This window comes from Atractosteus spatula, unplaced genomic scaffold (assembly GCF_055471065.1).
Source record: "Atractosteus spatula isolate fAtrSpa1 unplaced genomic scaffold, fAtrSpa1.hap1 Scaffold_9, whole genome shotgun sequence".
Classification (NCBI taxonomy): domain Eukaryota; kingdom Metazoa; phylum Chordata; class Actinopteri; order Semionotiformes; family Lepisosteidae; genus Atractosteus; species Atractosteus spatula.
The window spans coordinates 259,675-284,128 of NW_028296923.1; the positions used below are offsets into that span (position 1 = coordinate 259,675).

A 24,454-nucleotide genomic window follows, 5' to 3' on the forward strand; every position below is an offset into this window, starting at 1 on the left:
GTTGACGGTCAGGACAGTGTCTTCTAGCTCGCTGTCACCCCCTATGGAGATTTGCCTGCCTTTGCTGATGCCCCTTCTCGTGGTGTTTGTATATGTCTTGCACACAGCTGTGTGCCAGGCATTTGGGTGCTCAGTAAAGAAGAGCAGGTTTTAATGTGTTTTTCTCCTGCCTGGCAGTAGTCAGCGATAAGGGTCTCTGGATTTTCCTTCATCCATGTGTCTTTGTACTGTTTCCTGGTCTTAACGGTTTTCGCGTCCTCAGGGTATTGGAGTACTGTGCTGAGAGGGCAGGGCTGGTCCAGTGGGGCTGTCTTCTGCTCTGTATTCATCTTGCTTCTTTTAAATACAATTGGCCCAGGTGAGAAGAGCAAAAAGACAGCCTGGCTAGGGCGTTTTGAATACAATCAGCCCCACTGTTGCTTGGGAACAGGTTCTTCAACTTTGGCCTTTTGAGTTTAATGGGCCCAAGTGGTATTTGGTTTAGTTTAAACTTTAAGGTAACTTTTTCTAAAGACTTTTTTTTTACTTTTATTTAGTAAATCAGTTCAATTTTAGAGGCCTCTTCAAATAAGGAGAAGAAAGATCAGGGCTTACCCATTGTTTTTCATGCTTATGGCTGAGTTCTTGGCTTCTCTTGATGCTGCTTGTATTTTCCCTTTCCTTCTTGTTTCCTTTGGTGTACTTTTTATTTCTTTCTTGTCTTCTTATTCTATTTCCTTGTTTTAATTGTTCCTTTTTTCTGTTTGCTCCTCTTCATTTCTTGAAGATTTTTCTCTTTGAAGTTTTTCCTCAGGTCCTTTATCTTCAGGTGTAGCTGTGTCTTATAGTTGGTCTTCAGATTTTCAGATGTTTGCTTTGTTGTTTTTTTTTCAATGATAATTTCAATGATTTTTCTTTACTTCTTTGGTTTTCTTTAGTTTTTGTTAGATGTTGCCTTATTCCTAGACTATTTGTTCAGTTACAGAAAACAATAAAATCTCAAAGAAATTAGGAGCTCAACTTCTGAGCTGCCTCTCTCTCTCTCAGTAAATACTGTTACTGTCACTGCTCGATACCGATGTTAGCCTACTATACCATCTTCAGCCACAGCTAGAAAATGTACTGCTCTAGTACCGGAGCAAAAGAAAGCAAGGCCAACTTTGAATGGGCACATGTGTCAAATGCTGAATGTGACAAGGATGGGATTCAAACCCATGCATGCAAAGCCCAATGAATTAGCAGTCCATTGCCTTAACCACTTGGCCACCTCGTCAAGGAAACTGGGCTGTCCGTACATGTGTTGGCGTGCTCCAGATGATCTTTTTTTTTTCCCTTGTACTCGAAGGGTCATTTTTCTGTTCCACATGCGATTTCAACATTTTCTTTGGGAGATATCAAGCCACCAAGCCACTGCTGTGCTTCAGTGGCCGGTGTGGAGTTCAGTGGCCCTGTTGTACACGGAAAGCACATTGAGCTCCTTGGACATGAAAAGTTCCAGATAAAAGCCATTTGTCATCCTTTCTCTTGGTGTCGATGTTGCTTTTGTATGTAAAGGTGGCAACTTGCTCAGCGAGCAGGCGGAGCGCGCACCGAATGCAGATGTCTCAGAGTGGTGTGTCCAAGTAGTTGTAAAAGGACAGCACTCCAGGGGTGCTGTGGCTTAGTTGGTTAAAGTGCCTGCCTAGTAAACAGGAGATCCTGGGTCCGAATCCCAGCGGTGCCTTTTTTTTCTGTCTTCTCGTGCAGAACTGGTCATTATGGACAACCTCCTACGGCTAGACTTAATTAAATGCAAGTATTCATTTCCTGTCTTGAACGACTTTTTTTTAAATGGATGCAACTTGCAAAAGATGAAATACAAACCTTGCTAATCTGCGCTCGTGGCTGGCAAAAAAAAGTCAGCAATGTTTTCTCATTAACCTTAACCCTGCGAATGGAGAATAGTTAAATGACCAAGTCTATGCAGCTTAATCGGTCCGCACATCGGGCTCTTAGGGTGGTGAATCACGCTCACCCCAGTCCTTAATCTTTTAAAGAGGATAAAAAATTGAACCTAGCCGCCACATCTCATACATTCTGTTCAGTGATATAAAGGTAACATCTATCCTCGCTCCAGAGAAAATCACACGTTTAGGGCATTTTTTTTTTCACTTTACCATGAGTCGGGCTCGGCTGCACAGAGGCGAGAGCAGAGCAATGAGGTCACGGGGACAGGGTAGTCACACACTGGCGGTTTAAACACGCGGAAGATCACTGAGGGATCTATATGGACCCTCCGTGCGCCATCAGTCCGCACTCTGGACTCTGAATCCTGCCATCTGAGTTTAGATCTTGGCTGAACCTGAGCCGCAGTTCCTTCTTAAAACGTAATCTGGTGAGCGTTTTATAGAATCGTTCTTGTATGGATTCAGAACTAGCAATACATCAGGAACGAACCGGTCTTCTTCCTGTCTAAAGAGTGTGACCTGCTTGGACCCGCAGTCGCTTTTCTCATGTGCACAAACTCTCACTAGTAAGCCAGAACTAACTAGCTGGTCTTCAGAGAGCCTACTACCAGAGCGTCGCAGCAGGAATCTCTCCCACTTCCCTCATGCCAAACCAGCACTGCCTGACACTAGGCCAGAGAATGCTGATTGGACACAGCAACAAGCCTGCCACTGTTTCTTTGTGTCCACGGGAGATCTGAATCCACACAGATTGGATGAGTATTCAATATTCTGAGTTACAGCTCGAGAATTCAATTGTTACCTCAACCCCAGTTGATATCAGTTTAATTCCTATGAGTGATGTACTTGCTTTTGAGTATCTAGTGTAGAAACTGAAATCAAAGCTCATTAACGAAATGGTATAAATGAATGGTATACTGAATGTATGTCCCTCTTGGTTTGTAACTCTTCGTGATCGAATATATACCTTTTGTATTCTGCTAACCCTCACTATAAGATCTGTTATGTTTATATACACATTTTATGCCTTAATAAATGTATTGTTGTGTAATAGTATCCGTGTGTGTGTGTGTTATCCCGCAAGGTTGGTTTTCTAATAGCCATCAAAGAATCATTTTGTGACTTACTGCTACAATTAATAATTGTCCCTGTAATGCACAAAACCCCTACATTTATTGGTGCCTCATGAGAGGATGCCTACAAACTCAAACTCAGTGACTGACTACAGAAAGTGATAAATAGCACTAAAGTATCTGCCAACGTGCACTAGAACAGTCCAGAATGCTGGTTCTGCTGGCGATCCTCTCCTGGGTCCCTGCTCTGGACATCCCTTCCCCCGCCTCTCTGGGCAGACCAGACACCCGCATTGCAGCTCTTCACCACTACCGTATTTTTTTATTTATTTTACCTTATACGGCATCCAAAGTTTCATCTAAATGCTCAGAATACCCCATTTCTGGTACCAAAATTTGTAGCCTGGCAAAGAACACACCGTACTACAATGAATTTAAATGGGGATTTTTTAATTCTGGATCTGCATGAAATCATAAAAATGAGGGGTTGTATTATTTTCTGTTACAGAACTTAGGTTGGATGCAGTATAACCTTTAACTCAAAAGCTTCACATAGATATACCTGGAGATATACACACACCAGGATGCACAAAGAGCGACTATAGCTCTTTGTTATTATATATACTATAATAACAAAGACAAAGCAAAAAATATGGTAGTGGCAATTTCCTCTTTGATCTCGCCTAATCCAAGATGCACAGAACATCAGTCTTATTTGAACATGCTCTTTGCATTCACATCATGTGTAGCCACAGACCACGCTCAACTGTACGATGTCCACTCCCACAATTACTGGCGTGCTGATGTCACTCATACGTGCATGTCTTAAAGAGACAGCTACCAATTTCAGTGTCAGATTTCAAATATCCCCTCCATAACCACCTGGTTACACAGTCATCGCTCAGAATCCCCAGTAAGATTCTCCCCAATTCAGTTTTGCAGTGCTTTAGCTCTTTCAAAGGGTTGGGCTTTGCTAGTCGCATTCCTAGGTTCATCACAGCATTTGAAAATATTCACCAATGTGTTGGCTGGGAATCAAACCTGGGTCAACTGCTTGGAAGGCAGCTTTGCTCACCACTATACCACCAACGTACACAACCAGAAGCCATGGAGCACACCATCAGAGAATGCTCACGATATCGGAAGCTGTCTCTGGGACGTGCTGATTCCACATATTGTGAATAAATCATGATATTGTTAGTAACTGTAGCTAGACGTTCAAATGAGTTTCATGGCCAGATGGACTGTTTCCTCGAGTGGTATAGTATTGCAGTGAGACAGCACGATGCCTGCAAGACTATGTCACGCTAAACGCCACAGATTATGATTGTCCATTCGTGTCAGTCGTCCTGCAGCTACAGGAAGAGAGACACAAACATGCTGCAATGCTTTCAGGACATTAGGATTTGTTTGTGCAACATCCGAGAAGAGTACTTGTGGCTTCAATGTGAACTGTACGTGCCTGCCCCCTTTCATCTGTAGTGCATGAATTCCTCCCGGCATGCACCGGGGTAAAGTTTGATAACGATTTTGGCATGCCAGTAGCGTTTTCACGAAACCTCCTAGGGTTACGAGAACACTTGCTTTGTGTATAAAGTACATTGTGACTGTTTTCACAGCCTTCACTTTGTCGTTTTTATGACATTTTTTTTGACAACTCACTAATATTCTCTTGTCCATATCAACACAATGGAAACACAGAACGCCTTCAAACCAGATGCATTTTAAAGAAGACCCCCTTATTTCAGTATATTACCTGTAGTGCTATAGTCAAAAAATCATTAAAAAATAAAGAAAAGTTCACAACACAAAACAAAGCTGGGAAAGGTCAGAGGACCGGCCTAGTATGTGAAACACTTAGCTGCAGCATTGTGGGTGTTGTGCTTAAAAAGAAATTGAGTCATGAAGAAGACCCCACTATCCCAGTGTATTGCATGTCTCATGGTGCCAATATAAAACAAAAAGGTTTCACAAGCCAAAGCAAGGCTTGGAAAGGTCAGAGGACCTGCTTAGTGTGTAAAACACTTACTTGCAGCATTGTGGGTGCTGTGGTTTGAATGCTATTGTCTTCTGAACAGCATTCCCCTATCCCAGTGCATAGTGCCACATTAAATAAAAGCACGAGAAAAAGAGATTCAGAACGCAAAGCTGTGTCAGCCTCCTGTGTAAAAAATCGGTTGGTACATCATGGGAGCTGTTTTTAATATGCTGCTGAGTAAAGAATATTCTTAATTTTCCTGCTGTCAGCAGTATTGTGTATATAGTTGACCCTTACCTGAATGAAAACAGGATACAAACAAAGGGTTTCAGAAATCAAACAAAGCTTTGGTCCCATGCTTACAGTCTGGGGAATTGGAGACTGCACTGTTCTGCTTCCTATGGTGATATACAGGTTTTTCGCACAAAACCGTATTGAGCAGTCTTTCTCACATTGTGAACGTGTGTATAGAGTGGTCCACCAGGTTACAGTTAGTGCGTAATTATGCATCATTGAAAAACCGGAGGTTTAAAAAAAGATAATTGGCTCACTGATAGTTTGATGTAGAGAGTGTGAAAATTTTCATAAGTCATAGTCTTTAAAATGCATTTGGTTGAAGGCGTTCTGTGTTTCCATTGCGAAGATATGGAGAAAAGAATTTTCGTGCGTGCTCAAAAAAATAGCTTAAAAATGACAAACAGATGGAGCCATTCAAAGTGCGCGGCACAGACACGTACAGCGGGTAATTGCCTACGTCCTTGCAAATTGTGACACACGATGACGCGCAATACTGTGGTACGTGATTGGTAGACCGAAAGGGGCACTCGTGGTGCATTGGTCGGTCGTAGAAAGAACAGTTATTTATGGGGGTGGGTGGGTCTTTCACAGAGGCTCAGGACAAATCCCCCGCCTGAAAGTCTACTGTGTGCGTTCAGACAGTCACAGGTCAAGAGCCAGGCAGGAGGACAATGGACAGAAGAGCCAACGAACTAAAAATAAAAGAACGAATATGAAAAAGCCACCATCTTTTTCTTTTTGACATTTTCCGACTTTCATGCAAGTCAGGACAAAGTTGCTCGTAGCTACTTGTGGATTCAAATACTCTATCGAGTGCTTTGATGAGTTTTTGCAATTTGATTGTCGTCCTGTCGTCCTGTTTCTGTTTTTTTTTCAATCTAGTGATGGAAAGCATGAGGGAAATGATGGAGCAATCAATAACCGCTCCGGAAAAATGGCCGAAAGAAATGGCCCGTCACTAAGGACATTTGTGAAGCAGAGGAGTGACATCACCACAAAGGCGACATATTCTGCTGATCGTTTTGGTGAATAATGATTGAGGCGCGTTAAGAGAAAGGTAGCTGCGTCAGCATGCGTAGGCTGCAAAGGATCAAGCAAAGGTTTACTCCATGCTGAAAAGAGAAGAAAAGAAGCACCACGTTTCGGCTGTGGAGCCTTCTGCGCCATCTTCTTTAGCGGTGATGATGTTTACATTTGAAAAACTGAGACACGCGTCCCTGGGTGGGCTTGAACCACCAACCTTCCGGTTAACAGCCGAACGGGCAACCCATTGCGCCACAGAGACTGATGGCCTTTTGTGCTCCCTACATTTGCAGGTTTATGGTCAAGGAAAACAATCACTTGCGCTTCTTGCAGCCGGCGATATTTTTCCATTGACAACCAAGAAATGGATTTCATCTTTCACAAGCTGTATGGATTTCTTCAAAAACAAGTTCTTCCAGAAAGGAAATTAATTCTTGCATTAAACTGAACCAAGCTGTGCATGTTTATCTGAAATGATACTTTCGGCACAACAAGACACAGAGAGAGGCACCGCTGGTATCCAGACCCAGGATCGCCTGCTTTCCAGGCAGGCACTTTAAGCCACTAGGAAACAGCGCCAGCGGAGCACCGCGCTTTTACAGACACTTGGACACATCTGCGTTCGGTGTGCACTTAACCTGCTCTCTGAGCCCCTTGCCTCCGTCCCCTTTAATAGCAGAACTGACGCCAAATGATGAGAAATGGCATTTACAGATGCAGCCATTCAAAATGCGCGGTAAAAACCCGCGGTACAGTAACCTACCCACAAGCCACCGCAGGGCACCGGAGGGCACCGCGGTAAGTGATTGGCTGGCCAAAATGACCGACAGGGGCACTCGTGGTGCATTGGTTGGTAGTGCAAAGATTTAATCATTTAATGTCTTTACTGTGCACATTTTAATCCGCTTAGTTTTGAATATTTATATGGATTTTACCACTAAAGGGAAATTTTAGTAGCTGAGCATAAAAAGAAGAGGAGCATAACGCATCTGAAGGTCATAAACGATATTAATTTAGGAACATAAACATTACTGTATGTATGTAAACTGTACTGTGTATGGCTGGTCTTGGTAGTTTAAAGAAAAAATACACACCAGTCTTCCATTTCTCCCTAAACATTTTAAGCATGAAAGTTTTATGAAACGGTACCCAAATATGCGATTCCTGTATAGAATGAATTTTAATTTAAAAAAAATATTTAACACGAACATTAAGCTGTTTACATCTTCCGCCTGAGAACAGTCACCCGTTGCTACCCAATGCAGAAACACAGCCACTAACTAGCAAAGAGAGGACATTAGCTACCCAATATGATAAAGAAATAAATGATTATTTTGTTTATTTCTTTTGCACATTTATTTGAACATTTCCATCGATTGTACAAGCACTTGGAAACTGTCCAATCCCTAGTTCATCAGGCATTTTACCGGTCTGGCGCCGGTCTGTGTCTTCCAGGATATAATGCCAGCGAACTCTTGTTTTTATGTCCACTATAACAGACAATCTCCTTTGCTTTTAACCGAGCGTTTAATAATTTCCTAAAATGAAAATGATTCACTTTATTTCCCTCACGGGATCAATAAAATCATCTGTCTAAACTATGGGACAGAATTCTGGGGTCTCCCCATACCAGAGATTATGGTAGGGCTTCAGAATGGTGATTGGCTGACACCATCTGACACCCCTCTGATTGGAGAAAAAAGACGTGCTGGTTTGCTATACATACTGTACCAGGAAGAGGATTTGTTTCTATTCAAAACGTGTATTTTAAAAGTTTAAGAAGTAAAAACCTTACAGCGTACACAGATTTCTAAACTGATCAGGATCGTTATCTTTGTCTTATGCATAATAATGTTCACCGCTCTGTCCAGCAAATTAATAATAAACTATTTTATATAGCGTTTTAAACGAATAAGTAATTAGATTGCTCATAAACCTAATCACTTGCTTTTTCTTTTTATTTAGGCTCAGATTTCAACTATAGATCGTATTATTAATAACCATAATAACAACCAACCAACAAAAACAACCATATAAACATAATACCAACCAAAAACATAGATAACAACCACAATACAAAATCAAATATATCAAACCATTTTACTCTCGCAAAGTCCTCCAATTATCATAATCCCGCCCCTTATGCAAAACCAAACCTTCCTCACATCCCAGTTTATCCTATTTATCATAAACAAAATCCACCTCAATTTTCAACATAAAGCATTACGCAAAATCAATACCTCAACACTCCATACTCAACAACGATAATTCACAAACAGCCAGAACATGTAACTACACATTCCCAAACAGACCCAATTTCCATAGCCCCGCCCCTTATGCAAAACCAACATCCCTCCCCTGTTCTCTCCCTCCCCTGGCGGTTGTAATTGTTTTTATTTTCAAATAAATTTTAGCAAAATCATGTATTTTAAAAATCTTAAGATTTTTATATTTATGTCTTCATTTAGTGGTTTCATTAGTGACAAAGGCTAAACTTTATTGGAAAAATGTCTTTTATGTAAACCATGTTTGCTATTAATTCATTCAGGGCTAAAATATGTTCATTGTCTTCTAATGAAAGAAGGGTTCCTTTCGCCGTAGTCGGGTTGAAATTAGAAGCTTGCCACGCCCGGACTGTTACACCAACGCATTAGCATGTTAAAGCGATTTCATTGAGGAGCCTAGCCTTTAACTAGTAAGTACTGTACTTACTGGGTTTTTGAGGGGGGGGGAGGTGTCTTTCGCTGGAAATCTCGCCTCCTACTTTGAAAATACCCGTGAAACCGGTTCAATTCGTCACAGCCAGCACTCCTGCAGAGAGGGGGGTTGTACTTGGAGTGTATACAGTAAACGCGTTATGCTCTTCGTTAATGTCTAAGCCGGAACATATCATTATATCTCATTTTGTATTTCTTAAAAAAAAAATCGTTTTCCCAGCCTAACAGTATTGTTTTTAACCTGTAAAGCGCTTTGAGGAGCCACCTTTAAAGGCGCCATATACAATAAAGTTCATTATTATTACTATTGTAAATTTGCTGGACAGAGAGGTGAACATTATTACACAGAAGACAAAGATAGCAATTTACGTTGCATTGTGTATCGTGCTGCTTTAATACAGTTTTAAATAATTAAAAGTCTAAACAGTATCAGCTTTATTTATGGGTTTTAAATAAAGGTGATTTAAACGCGATTTAAATCAATATAAATGTTTATATTGTAACGCATAGGTGACTATTCATTGTTATTAAAATGACTTAAATTCGATCATGTTGTGATATTTAGAAATATACATTTGTTTGGTGCGAGTGAAGTTTTATTTAATCTCTGAGCCATACTGATTCTTCTGGAAGCCAGTTTCCGCCAGGGAGTAAAAAAAAAAAACACACTATGGTATTCTCTCCAATGCAGTGCAGTTAAAAACATACCTCTGATGCTGCTCCTAAATGAATATCGTTTATGACCATCAGAAGCTTTATGCTCCTTTTCTTTTTTCCAGTGGATTGAACAGGGAGAGGCATTTCATGATGTACTTTTCACTGATGAAACAACAGTGGCTCTGGAACAGTTTTAACCATGTCGTTTTATAAAAAGGGGAGATATGTACACGTTACTGAAGCTAAAAGTTTAGCCTTTGTCACTAATGTAACCACTAAATAAAGACATATAGAAATCCCTACGTTACAGACTGTATATGGCTGGTATTGGTAGTTTAAAGAAAAAATACACACCAGTATTCCACTTTCTCCCTAAACATTTTAAGCATCAGAGTCTTACATGTGGTTATTTCGGAAACGTTTGTACGTGCTCCTTCTGACCATGTTACTGTTTACTGTTACTGACCATATTAAGTTTAAGTGCCTGTGGGCACTTTTCCTGTCCGTGGGGGGTGGACCGTCTTTCATTAGAAGGTTAGTCTGTTCTACTCTGAGAATGTAGAGGGGGTGGAAAGTGCCCGCGGTCATTTAATTAGTATTAAAATTCGCACTGATTCCCTTGCAAAGATACGGACATAGGAATATTCGTGCGTGGTCAAAAAATGGCATAAAAACGACAAAGTGAAGGCTGTGAAAACATTCACAATGTACTTTATACACAAAGCAAATATCCCCCCCCCCCCCTCAATTCAATTCAAGCTGCTTTATTAGCATGACAGATGGGTACAATCAGTGTTGGGTATTTACTTTGCTTTGAGATGCCACTTTTAAAGGTGATATATAAAATCAAGGCTTTAACTTGCTTTAACTCCGCAAGTCTGAGTTCCTGTGTCTGTCCTATCCGAACCCGAAAGTATTACAATATGTATCTTTATAGCAGGTGGTGTACAGCTTTTTAGTATAGATTACACTTTTCTAAAATGTATTTAAAAAATAAAAACGATTACAATCTAATCTTTCCACGTTTGATCCCAAAATAAATCTAAACGGGGAGAAAGCTATGCTGAAAGTTTATTAAGATACTTAGAAGACAAAGATATCAATTTATGTTGCATTTGTCTGATTGTGAATCAAAAAACACATATATTTAAACCCGCATTTTCGATTTAAATCAAAACATTATTTAAATCAATATAAATGTTTATATTGTAACGCCTAGGTGACTATTCATTGTTATTAAAATGACTTAAATTCGATCATGTTGTGATATTTAGAAATATAAATTTGTTTGGTGCGAGTGAGGTTTTATTTAATCTCTGACTCAGTGATGGCCTGGCATGGTGAGGTGCGCTGGCAGCTATGTGGTGTTACGCAGTGGTGGCCTGACACGGTGAGGTGCCCTGGCAGCTGTATGATGCAGTGGTGGCCTGGCACGGTGAGGTGCGCTTGCAGCTATGTGATGCAGTGGTGGCCTGGCACGGTGAGGTGCGCTGGCAGCTGTGTGATGCAGTGGTGGCCTGGCATGGTGAGGTGTGCTGACAGCTGTGTGGTGTGGCGCAGTTGTGGCCTGGCACGGTGAAGTGCGCTGGCAGCTGTGTGATGCAGTGGTGGCCGGGCACGGTGAGGTGCGCTTGCAGGTGGGTGATGCAGTGGTGGCCTGGCACCGTGAGGTGCGCTGGCAGCTGTGTGGTTTGTCACAAAACAAACAAGAACAGCAGCTGAGGGTTTGAGTTTGAACATGCACTGTATTAAAGCAGCTTTTATTTCCATTGATAAATGCTAGATATTCCTACAGAGATTCTTCAGGTGAGTAAGCGATTCCTGTTTCTGTTTCATACAGATGCAGCCATTCAAAGTGCGCGGTACAGATACCGCAGGTATGATGACACGGGATACCGCGGTGCGTGATTGGTTGACCGACAGGGGCACTCGTGGTCCGTTGGTCTGTCGTAGAAAGACTTACTGTAAACGTCTTTACTGTGCCCGTTGTAGATATTGAATTTTACCACTGAAGGGAAATCTTAGTAGCTGAGCATAAAAAGAATAGGAGCATACTGTAACGCGTGTGAAGGCCATAAACGATATTAATTTTGGAACGTAAACATACAGTATATAGCTGGTCTTGGTACTTTAAAGAAAAAAATACACACCGGTATTCCATTTCTCCCTAAACATTGTAAGCTTCGAAGTCTTTAACTAACGTGATACCGGAGTCAACAAGCATACTTTTAGAATTTGATTAAAAGGGAATATAATATGGAATCGCGTATCTCAAGAATTTAATAACGGTATGATTATATCCGTGTACTGCGGCAGGGCTGTGTAGGGCTGTTTCGCCTGCCTGATCATGCAAGCTCTCTTGTAGCCTACTGGTCTACGTGCGTGACTACCAACTGGCAGGTTGTGTGTTCGAATCCAGCTGGTGCTGGACTTTCATTTTAACAAACATTTCTTCAAAAAAATAGGTAAGCGATATTATGGACAATCAGTTGACTTTTATATTTCAAAATATCGCAACATGATCGATATTTGCGATATTTTGAACATATCTTCCCTTCTGACAGCGGTTCCTGCTTCTATTGTGTGTGTGTGTGCAACAGTAAATTTTTATAGAGAAATGGAGGCTGGACAGTATGCGTTACAATATAAACATTTATATTGATTTAAATCGTGTTCTGATTTAAATCGCAAACGCGTGTTTAATTATGTGTTTTTAATCATAATCAGGCTAATGCATTTCTACATTTTCTGTATGAACCAGCTTAGAGGTTCATACAGAAAGACAGCTTGTGTTTAAATTGAGTGTAAGGTAATTTATGCTTCCAAAGTCATGGTCAGTATTATTGTACTGTGCTGTACTGTGTCACATTATTTTATAGCGTTTTTATTGCGTTATTAAATCCGGTGGCGCTGTGTTAGTTTCCTGACTCACATTATTTAAACTACCACACTGATCATTCATCTCTAAATAAACTTTATTTTATTTTATAAACTAGTATAGTTTGCTATACTAAATAAACTTTATTTTATATAGCGTTTTAAGCGATTAGGTAATATGATTGCTCATAAACCTAATCACTTTTTCTACATAAACACAGCGTGATTGCTCTCTGAAAATGCTTTTCCTTTATTTTTAAAGTAGGCTCAGATTTCAACTATAGATCATATTATTATAAACTTTCTTGGAAAAATGTATTTTATGTAAACCATGTTTGCTATTAATTCATTTCGGGCTAAAATATGTTCATTGTCTTCCAATCGAGTTGACATTGGAAGCCTGCCACACCCGCACTGTTAAACCAACGCATGAGCACGTCAAAGCCCATTGAGCCAGTATTGGCTTTAGTATCCCCCCCTTCTCCCCTCAATTCAATTCAAGGTGTTTTATTTGCATGACAGATGGGTACAAGCAGTGTTGGGTATGTATATTGTAACGCTTACAGCAGACAGGCACTGTGTAGGAGCCGACGCATCAGAGCAGCGCCTGCATTTATAACTTAGTTTTTAAAATTAGTCAAGCAATACGAAGCATCTCCTTTTACTTAGTGCCTGAGCATACTGCAACGCGTGTGAAGCCCATAAACGATATTAATTTTGGAACTTAAACATACAGTATATGGCTGGTCTCGGTACTTTAAAGAAAACATACACACCAGTATTCCATTTCTCCCTAAACATTTTAAGCATCAAAGTCTTTAACTAACGCCATACCGGAGTCAACAAGCATACTTTTAGAATTTGATTAAAAGGGAATATAATATGGAATCGCATATCTCCAGAATTTAAAGACCAGACAATCGCAAACTCGTTTTCAATAAAATTATTTTATTCATTCAGCAGTTTGTGAGAGGGACATCCAGCAGGGAGAGACACACACACCGGTTTTCATTGACAACATTGTTTTTTTTTCAATTCCTCTTGTCTAACAGGAATGTTTTGTTTGTGGACAGACTGTTAGACAAGAGGAAAAGACCGCCTCCTCCTACGAAGCATTTCGTTGATCCGATCACGAATTCTTTTCCAGTCGTACGCAGCAAGGGTTGAGAATCTCCGATTCACCATCGTACTAATGGTTTCCCGGAGATTACAAGGCAAGGCACTTTTGCCTCTGGACCCATCGAAATTTACAGACGTGGTCCACCCCCAGTAAATTTCAAAAGTCACAAGATTTCGAAACACGAGGGCGGCGTAGCGGTCGGCTCTTGCTTTCCCGTCTATGCCGATGCACTGCAAGTACAACCCCCCCTCCATCTCCTGGGTGATGGGTAGCAGTTGGACATCTGGGAGAATTATTCGTCCCACTGGCATCTGTGAATTCCGCTGTGCTTCCTGGGGGGAGATAGCCGGCGGGGACAGCATCAACAGAGTCCTGCGCGGTGGTGAACTGAGAGGCCGGGATGGAGTTTTTTAATTTGTTAGACAAATTTCCTCTTGTCTAACAGTCTGTCCACAAACAAAACATTCCTGTTAGACAAGAGGAATTGAAAAAAAAACAATGTTGTCAATGAAAACCGGTGTGTGTGTCTCTCCCTGCTGGATGTCCCTCTCACAAACTGCTGAATGAATAAAATAATTTTATTGAAAACGAGTTTGCGATTGTCTGGTCTTTAAATTCTAGAGATACGCGATTCCATATTATATTCCCTTTTAATCAAATTCTAAAAGTATGCTTGTTGACTCCGGTATCGCGTTAGTTAAAGACTTCGATGCTTAAAATGTTTAGGGAGAAATAATTTAATTTTGAAAGCCACTGAGACATCAGGTACTACTGTTGTATTTATGAAAAAGAAACAAAACAAAAAACATACTAACAACTGTGCCATCCTACTCCTTAGTTAATACATTTTATTATTCATAAACAGTTAACATTGTTAGCAAAATATTTTGAATTATATTTAACCCTATTTTTTCTTTAGTTTTGTATTTAACTTATTATATGATAGTCAGACTTAATGTATATTTGAACAATGAAAATATATTTTTACAAGATTTTACATTAAGCACTTAAAATTAATATGGTTAATAATAGTAAACTGTAACATGCTGTAACAAGATCGGTTAAACTGCGAAGAAAATGCTTTCAGAGAAAATGTTTCAGGTGTGAAGAACATAGATCTCCAATGCAATTTCAACCAAACCTGTTCCCACACACCCTGCCCCCACTACCATTAGAATATACACAAACATTTTAGCATTTCATTCTGAGCAGAAGACCCTCACACCTGAAGAGTGCTGGCTGTGACGAATTAAACCGGTTTTTCCGGTTTCAATCACAGACCATGTGACATGGGACTCAGTAAACTAACAGCTCCACTGGATTTGATAATACCTAACCAAAATCCGCAATATGGAAACAGAACCTGTGTGATTGTTGATAGATGATGTACTCGTAACATTTTTTCAAGACGAACTACAACATTTAAAAAATGACTTGTATGTACTTGATATCTCTAATCAATCCATGGCTCCCAGCACAAAACGAAAGTAACACGCATACCGTTTCGCGCTTCTTATTAGTTGCTCAAAAGTAATTTGACCATATGAAATGCATAATATAAACCTAGAAACATATACGTGAGCAGTACTTAAGCACTGTAGTATCGGTGTTAAGACATACCTCTCAAATACTGTAAATCAAGTTAAAAATATCTCAAGACCGATTCTGGTCGTAATGAAACCATGTTTCGTGTATGTTTTCTTTTTCATCTTGAAATAACTCATTTCTAAATACCTTTTTCACTGTTAACATCTTGCAGCAACTTTGCGACAAAATATACACTCTGACAGTTCATCCTGCTACCAACATTAAATAAAACAAATCTTTAGATTTCTATATTTATGTCTTTATTTAGTGGTTTCATTAGTGACAAAGGCTAAACTTTCTTGGAAAAATGTATTTTATGTGTTGCAGAAAAAACTGACTTGCTTTAACAAAATATGTTTACAAATCCTTTCACCTGGCATTTTCGTAGTTAGAAATTATGGAACGCTCTGTTAAAAGCAAGGGAGTTTTTATGTCCGTTGCAGTTCTTTTGCAACATGAATATAATTATATCGTTATTAATTTCTTGAGATACGCGATTCCATATTATATTCCCTTTTAATCAAATTCTAAAAGTATGCTTGTTGACTCCGGTATCACGTTAGTTAAAGACTTCGAAGCTTACAATGTTTAGGGAGAAATGGAATACTGGTGTGTATTTTTTTCTTTAAAGTACCGAGACCAGCCATATACTGTATGTTTATGTTAAGATTTCCCTTCAGTGGAAAATTAGATATGAATATTCAATACTTAAACGGGCACAGTTAAGACATTAAATATACATATACATATTGTATACAGTACAGTTTGCATACGGTAATATGCTTATGTTACGTGATTAAAAAATAAATAAATAAATAAAACTGGAAGGTCCAGCACCAGCTGGCTTTGAACACACAAGCTGTCAGTTGGTAGTCACGCACCTAGACCAGTAGGCTACAAGACAGCTCACATGAACAAGCAGGCGAAACAGCCCTACACAGCCCTGCCGCAGTACACGGATATAATCATACCGTTATTAATTTCTTGAGATACGCGATTCCATATTATATTCCCTTTTAATCAAATTCTAAAAGTATGCTTGTTGACTCCGGTATCACGTTAGTTAAAGACTTCGAAGCTTACAATGTTTAGGGAGAAATGGAATACCGGTGTGTATTTTTCCTTGTGATATTTTAAGCTCTAGTTGAATGATAGGTGTCGCATTTTAAATCATTTTCGTAGCTAGAAATTATGAAACGCCCTGTTAAAAGCAAGGAAGTTTTTATGCCCGTTGAAGTAAAACAAAATGCCTGACAAAGTATGGCTTGGACAGATTCCAAATGCTTGTACAAATGTGCTAAAGAAATTATACTTTGAGTATACAGCTTGTCCAAAGTCATCCATTATTAATACTATTAGTAATATCTTCAGTAAAGGCTTTGATATTTCTGATAAAGGTAGGTTGTGTACTTTTGTCCAACTGAGCAATCTTGCTTTCATAAAATATACCAACATTTTAATGACTGATGATTAACATGCTGTAATACACAGTTCAAAATTAAAGGCTCAAATAATGTACATGAGAGGTTAAGCTCCCCCTGGCGGTTTTACAAGGCAACGCCAGATAGTTAACCACGTGACACCACGTTAACTGCGTCATACCGCGTGATACTGTGACACGCCCACCGGGGTATGCCGCGAAATACCTCATGCATTTTGAATGGCTGCATCTGTATATATACAGTATATATATATATGTGTTACATGTGTCTCTGCAATAGTATAAATGTGTTATACACTATCAGGGGCTGCTTTTTTGTGCACCTCATCTACAACAAGGGTTTTTTTTTTTCATTTATGTTTGTGGACCTTCACCATTTGAGGTAGTGAGTTAGATAAGAAAGTTACAGGTATGGTGAGCAATGACTGACAAAGGCGCGTACTGCATATTCCTTACAGAAGAGTAAGCAATTTGTTCTAAAAAACACCAGCTAAAGTCCAACAGCGTTAGCAATCTTATTACTTAAACACAATTAACATCAATAAACTGTAAGGTGCTGGTACATGGGAGTGGATTTGATCTTCTATTAAACAAAAATACAATTACAGCTCTAAAAAGGTCAACCTAGACTTCTGTAACAGATCTGTTCAGGTCATCGCTGTTCCTCTGACCTTGTGAGTGTTTGGAATTTTAAAACTGTATTTTGCTTGCCTTTCATGTGGTCTGTGTAAAAGTCACTGTGGCGTATGCGGTCCTACACAGCCTTGCTATAGACGTGACGAGCCTCCGCTATGTTGCAATGGAGAACGGGTTCAGTACGGAGCTGCTGGAAAGCTGGTTGCAGAAAAAGCATCATCTGCGTCCAGCCGCAAAGCGTCACTCGTGGGTGCTGAAGAATCGATTTCCAAGGCAGCGGGTCCAGGCGATTTAGAGTGTTAAAGGCCCCAGCGAAAACAAAACGGCGCTGGTCCTTTTTCACACACGCACGCGACCAAATGCAAAGAACGCCGTAGTCGGCAGGATTTGAACCTGCGCGGGGAGACCCCAACGGATTTCAAATCCGTCGCCTTAACCACTCGGCCACGACTACAGCAAGCGCTGCACCCGCTGCCTTCTTGCTACAGTCGAACAGGGAGTGCGAGGCGGCGGCGGCAACTTTTTTCAAGTTCGCTCTCCGTTTAAGAAACCTTTTACGCCAAAAGTGCAAGCAGACACACACACCTCAGAGTACTTAAGGGTGGCTTCAAGTTGGAATGATAAAGTCTCCCCGTTCGGACATGAAAATAGAACTTTCTTAGACAGAAAGAAATCAACAACGGAGAAATGTGGACGACGATTTCAGTCACTGCACTTTGAATAGCATTTTTACTCGAGTTACAGGAGATGCACGAATGGCCCTTGACCTGCGCTCTTACGAATGCCTTGAACATTCAAACAAAACAGCCCTCAAGTCCTGAGGTTTAATATAATGCTGTTACGTGTCGAGGCAGTATTTGACTCCGTCCTACCATTGAGACATGGGGCCTTTATGGAAACGAACACACGCTACGGATCGTCTCTAATCAGTCCCTACAGTTGGAAGGCTCCTTGAAGCGTGCACCCCCATCATTCATCTTTGCGCATCTGTGAAAGGTATACTCTTGAGCAATGTTTGAGCCAGCTCTAAGGCAACTAGTGCTATTGGACAGACACCTCTGGAAGATCCTAAGAGTCTCTTAACACCACTTCCAGCAGCAAGCTTAATTGTTCGCTGGAGGTCTCCCACCCAGGTACTGACCAGGCAAACAATCACCAGTACATTGAATGTGGAAGTTAATCCTGAAATCCAATTACATATCTCAAGGTAAGACAAATCCATAAGAGCATGTCTTAGTATTACTTCGTTTACATTAGTATGGCACTGAGTTGGAGCTCCTCTTTAAGCTGTGGTTTAGTTTTGCATTCATGTGTTTCTAGAGCAGTTATTTATGGGGGTGGGTGGGTCTTTCACAGAGGCTCAGGACAAATCCCCCGCCTGAAAGTCTACTGTGTGCGTTCAGACAGTCACAGGTCAAGAGCCAGGCAGGAGGACAATGGACAGAAGAGCCAACGAACTAAAAATAAAAGAACGAATATGAAAAAGCCACCATCTTTTTCTTTTTGACATTTTCCGACTTTCATGCAAGCCAGGACAAAGTTGCTCGTAGCTACTTGTGGATTCAAATACTCTATCGAGTGCTTTGATGAGTTTTTGCAATTTGATTGTCGTCCTGTCGTCCTGTTTCTGTTTTTTTTTTTCAATCTAGTGATGGAAAGCATGAGGGAAATGATGGAGCAATCAATAACCGCTCCGGAAAAATGGCCGAAAGAAATGGCCCGTCACTAAGGACATTTGTGAAGCAGAGGAGTGACATCACCACAAAGGCGACATATTCTGCTGATCGTTTTGGTGAATAATGATTGAGGCGCGTTAAGAGAAAGGTAGCTGCGTCAGCATGCGTAGGCTGCAAAGGATCAAGCAAAGGTTTACTCCATGCTGAAAAGAGAAGAAAAGAAGCACCACGTTTCGGCTGTGGAGCCTTCTGCGCCATCTTCTTTAGCGGTGATGATGTTTACATTGGAAAAACTGAGACATGCGTCCCTGGGTGGGCTTGAACCACCAACCTTTCGGTTAACAGCCGAACGCGCTAACCAATTGCGCCACAGAGACTGATGGCCTTTTGTGCTCCCTACATTTGCAGGTTTATGGTCAAGGAAAACAATCACTTGCGCTTCTTGCAGCCGGCGATATTTTTCCACTGACAACCAAGAAATGGATTTCATCTTTCACAAGCTGTATGGATTTCTTCAAAAACAAGTTCTTCCAGAAAGGAAATTAATTCTTGTATTAAACTGAACCAAGCTGTGCATGTTTGTCTGAAATGATACATTCGGCACAACAAGACACAGAGAGAGGCACCGCTGGTATCCAGACCCAGGATCGCCTGCTTTCCAGGCAGGCACTTTAAGCCACTAGGAAACAGCGCCAGCGGAGCACCGCGCTTTTACAGACACTTGGACACATCTGCGTTCGGTGTGCACTTAACCTGCTCTCTGAGCCCCTTGCCTCCGTCCCATTTAATAGCAGAACTGACGCCAAGAGAAATGATGAGAAATGGCATTTATCTGGCACTTTTCATGTCCAAGGAGCTCAATGCCCTTGACACCTCCCCAAGGCGACAGAGCTGGGCATTCTTTGGCGACACCGTTTTTTCTTTTGTTTTATTTCTATACTTATTGATAGAAAAAAAACGATATGTCATGTACTGTAAGGGAAATGTCTCTTTTCATGGGGAAAGCTAGCACCAGCAAATGTTGTGTTTAGAAGTGATTGAACATGACACGTGACCTAATTTACCGGAGCAAAAGCTCACCCAGCAAGCCCTGCTTTACTTCTACAGGAGAGAAGTAGAGTCTGCAAGATGTTCAGCTGGGGAGCTACGTTAACATGCCTCGGCTGCAAAGGAACAAGTTATAGGTTTATTGCATGCTGAAAAGAGAAGAAAGGAAACACAACGTTTCGGCCGTGAGGTCTTCTCACACCTGAAGAAGCCTCACACCTGTAAAAGGCTCCATGGTTTTCTTTCTTCTCTTTTCAACATGGAATACACCTATTGTCTGCAAGATGTGACAATTTCACGGTGTTTTGGAAGTAAACGTTTTTTCTTTGAATTCAAAATCAATCTGAATTTCAGCACGACACATCAACACTTTTTCTGTTTTAAGGAGATGATATTTTAAACCTGTTAAAAATAGTAGGAAACACAAGTTTCTTGCTTTGAAAATTTAGATGGGGAAGTGTACTACTAGTAGCAGTGTAGAGCTCTCTGTGGTGGAGTGCAAGTGCATCTCACGTGGGCCAGTGGCGTAATGGATAACGCGTCTGACTTCGGATCAGGAGATTGTAGGTTCGAGTCCTGCCTGGCTCGTGAGGCTTTTAAACCTCTCAGGTTCCTCGATAACAGGTTGCCTTCATGTAAATGAACTAGAGAAAAACATTTGCCACAACCAGTAAATTAGCACGCAAGTGCGGGCTAGTTAACACAGTACTGTATGGAGATCATCTCCAGCTCCGAGCTCAATTGCAATGAAAAAACATGCAGAACAGAACTGGAGAGCAGCTGAGTTTGTGCTCAGTAGGGTGGGGAGGACTCAGCATTGCTATTGTTCTAATTAGCATGAACTGCAGGGGATCTGAATCAGAACATGTCAGTTAGTTTGATCATTGCGTCAATATGTAGGCCACGTTAATATAGAATTATTACTTTGTCTGTCTCTTCTTTGTATATAGCTGAATGTCCCTGACAATTTCATGTTAGTTTTTAAGAACGACATTGGTGCTAATATATACATATATAGTGTAGCGGCGAGGCTTATTAATAAGGCAGAATTAAGTGTTTCTGAGCTTCCCAAATGAGGCCCCATTTCTCTGTTCATCTCTGTGGTGCAGCCACAGAGAAACTATTCATGCAAGATGATTTAAGGTTTCCTAGGACAGCTCCCAAAGGGGGATGCACTTAGCTAAGTCTGGCTATCATGATCAATGGTCATCCACTGGCGCCTATCAGTCTAGGGAGTGCCGGATGGACATCTGGACTGCATTACTAAGTGTCAGGACTAAGTGACTCATATCTCACCTTGATCAACCAATCAGGGACTGGTAGGGCTGAGTAACCCACGTGGGACTCTGATGCCCATGGAACTTTCAGCCAATCAACGAGCTGAAGTTCCTCCAGGTAAAAACAGGCAACACAGAGAGCCTGAGAGATTCAACAAGATTCAGATTCAACAAGATTCAGATTCGGGAGATTCAGTAAGATTCTGGAGAGGATTCTGTGGACTGTTCTAAAGGGAGTTCAAAGGAGAATTCCAGGGCAGGACGGCCCAGGAGCAGAAGGCTCCCAAGGGCAGGACATTCTCGCAGCGCGCCTCCTGACCATCCCGAGACTCAGCCCGGACAACCACGGAACGGCCAGTGTGTCCGAGTGCCAGAACTTTCCTTTGTTCTAAGAGTCTAGAGTGGAGGTTGCCAGAGAGTAACCAGCAGCAGGCCTCGTGGACAGGTCAGAACTGTGGACAGCTGAATCACTATTCAGAACTAGCTCTTCATCAGGAACGAACCGGTCCTCTTCCTGACTTGCTGGGACCCACAGTCATCTTTTCTCCTGTGCACAAACTTTGCTAGTTAAAGCCAACACTAACTAGCCGGTCAGTGAGCATCTGCAGCGCACCGTCGCAAGCCGCACAGCACAGCCTGGCACGGAGCCAGAGAGCGCGGATTGGACAGCAACAAGCCTGCAGCTGATTGTTTGTGCCTGCAGGAGATCTGAATCCCCAGAAATTGGATGAGTATTCAACTTCAATGCATTACAGCTCGAGAATTCAATTGTTATCCCAACCAGTTGATATCAATTTAATTCCTAAGAGTTATGTACTTGTTTTGAGTATCTAATGTAGAAGTTGTAACCAAGTTCACTTTACGAAACGGTCTTAATGAATGATATACTGAACGTATGTCCTCTTGATGTGTAACACTTCGTAACTGATTGAATATATACCTTTTGTATTCTGATAACCCTCTCGATAAGATCTGTTAGGTTTACATGCATATTCTATGTATTAATAAATGTATCCTCGTGTATTAATACCTGTGTGTGTGCGTTGTTTGAGTTATGTCGCATGGTTGGATTCTAAAGCCATCAAAAGAATCAATTTTGTGATTTACTGCTACAATTAATAATTGTCTCAGTAAATGCCCAAACCCTACAGAACTGGTGCCTTCAGAGAGCCACTATGGTTACATATTTGGCTTCCCTGAACGGCTATGAAACACTACAATAGCATATAAGGAACGCGTAAAAGTTTAGTCCATGCTGAAAAGATAAGAAAACCGCCACAACGTTTCATCTTGGAATAACTCTTTACTTGTTGTTTTGCAGCCTACCCATTCTGACCTAACTCATCCCTTGAAATTCCCTAACAGATAAGGGTACGTAACTGCTCATGCGATGCTCAGTTGCAATTTGTCACAAAACAAACAAGAACAGCAGCTGAGGGTTTGAGTTTGAACATGCACTGTATTAAAGCAGCTTTTATTTCCATTGATAAATGCTAGATATTCCTACAGAGATTCTTCAGGTGAGTAAGTGATTCCTGTTTCTGTTTCATATATATACAGTATATATATATGTGTTACATGTGTCTCTGCAATAGTATAAATGTGTTATACACTATCAGGGGCTGCTTTTTTGTGCACCTCATCTACAACAAGGGTTTTTTTTTTTAATTTATGTTTGTGGACCTTCACCATTTGAGGTAGTGAGTTAGATAAGAAAGTTACAGGTATGGTGAGCAATGACTGACAAAGGCGCGTACTGCATATTCCTTACAGAAGAGTAAGCAATTTGTTCTAAAAAACACCAGCTAAAGTCCAACAGCGTTAGCAATCTTATTACTTAAACACAATTAACATCAATAAACTGTAAGGTGCTGGTACATGGGAGTGGATTTGATCTTCTATTAAACAAAAATACAATTACAGCTCTAAAAAGGTCAACCTAGACTTCTGTAACAGATCTGTTCAGGTCATCGCTGTTCCTCTGACCTTGTGAGTGTTTGGAATTTTAAAACTGTATTTTGCTTGCCTTTCATGTGGTCTGTGTAAAAGTCACTGTGGCGTATGCGGTCCTACACAGCCTTGCTATAGACGTGACGAGCCTCCACTATGTTGCAATGGAGAACGGGTTCAGTACGGAGCTGCTGGAAAGCTGGTTGCAGAAAAAGCATCATTATCTGCGTCCAGCCGCAAAGCGTCACTCGTGGGTGCTGAAGAATCGATTTCCAAGGCAGCGGGTCCAGGCGATTTAGAGTGTTAAAAGCCCCAGCGAAAGCAAAACGGCGCTGGTCCTTTTTCACACACGCACGCGACCAAATGCAAAGAACGCCGTAGTCGGCAGGATTTGAACCTGCGCGGGGAGACCCCAACGGATTTCAAGTCCATCGCCTTAACCACTCGGCCACGACTACAGCAAGCGCTGCGCCCGCTGCCTTCTTGCTACAGTCGAACAGGGAGTGCGAGGCGGCGGCGGCAACTTTTTTCAAGTTCGCTCTCCGTTTAAGAAACCTTTTACGCCAAAAGTGCAAGCAGACACACACACCTCAGAGTACTTAAGGGTGGCTTCAAGTTGGAATGATAAAGTCTCCCCGTTCGGACATGAAAATAGAACTTTCTTAGACAGAAAGAAATCAACAACGGAGAAATGTGGACGACGATTTCAGTCACTGCACTTTGAATAGCATTTTTACTCGAGTTACAGGAGATGCACGAATGGCCCTTGACCTACGCTCTTACGAATGCCTTGAACATTCAAACAAAACAGCCCTCAAGTCCTGAGGTTTAATATAATGCTGTTACGTGTCGAGGCAGTATTTGACTCCATCCTACTGTTGAGACACGGGGCCTTTATGGAAACGAACACACGCTACGGATCGTCTCTAATCAGTCCCTACAGTTGGAAGGCTCCTTGAAGCGTGCACCCCCATCATTCATCTTTGCGCATCTGTGAAAGGTATACTCTTGAGCAATGTTTGAGCCAGCTCTGGAAGATCCTAAGAGTCTCTTAACACCACTTCCAGCAGCAAGCTTAATTGTTCGCTGGAGGTCTCCCACCCAGGTACTGACCAGGCAAACAATCACCAGTACATTGAATGTGGAAGTTAATCCTGAAATCCAATTACATAT

At 41.2% G+C, this 24,454-nt stretch overlaps 4 non-coding genes across 4 annotated transcripts; 1 reads left to right on the forward strand and 3 right to left on the reverse strand.

Annotated features, from left to right (window-relative positions):
- Window positions 1-17,703: 17,703 nt before the first annotated feature.
- Window positions 17,704-17,785, reverse strand: trnas-uga (transfer RNA serine (anticodon UGA)). The gene has a single exon. It is a non-coding gene; the product is annotated as a tRNA-Ser (tRNA).
- Window positions 17,786-19,310: 1,525 nt separating this feature from the next.
- On the reverse strand, window positions 19,311-19,384 carry trnan-guu (transfer RNA asparagine (anticodon GUU)). The gene has a single exon. It is a non-coding gene; the product is annotated as a tRNA-Asn (tRNA).
- A 1,185-nt stretch (window positions 19,385-20,569) lies between these two features.
- Window positions 20,570-20,642, forward strand: trnar-ucg (transfer RNA arginine (anticodon UCG)). The gene has a single exon. It is a non-coding gene; the product is annotated as a tRNA-Arg (tRNA).
- A 3,015-nt stretch (window positions 20,643-23,657) lies between these two features.
- On the reverse strand, window positions 23,658-23,739 carry trnas-uga (transfer RNA serine (anticodon UGA)). The gene has a single exon. It is a non-coding gene; the product is annotated as a tRNA-Ser (tRNA).
- Window positions 23,740-24,454: the final 715 nt, after the last annotated feature.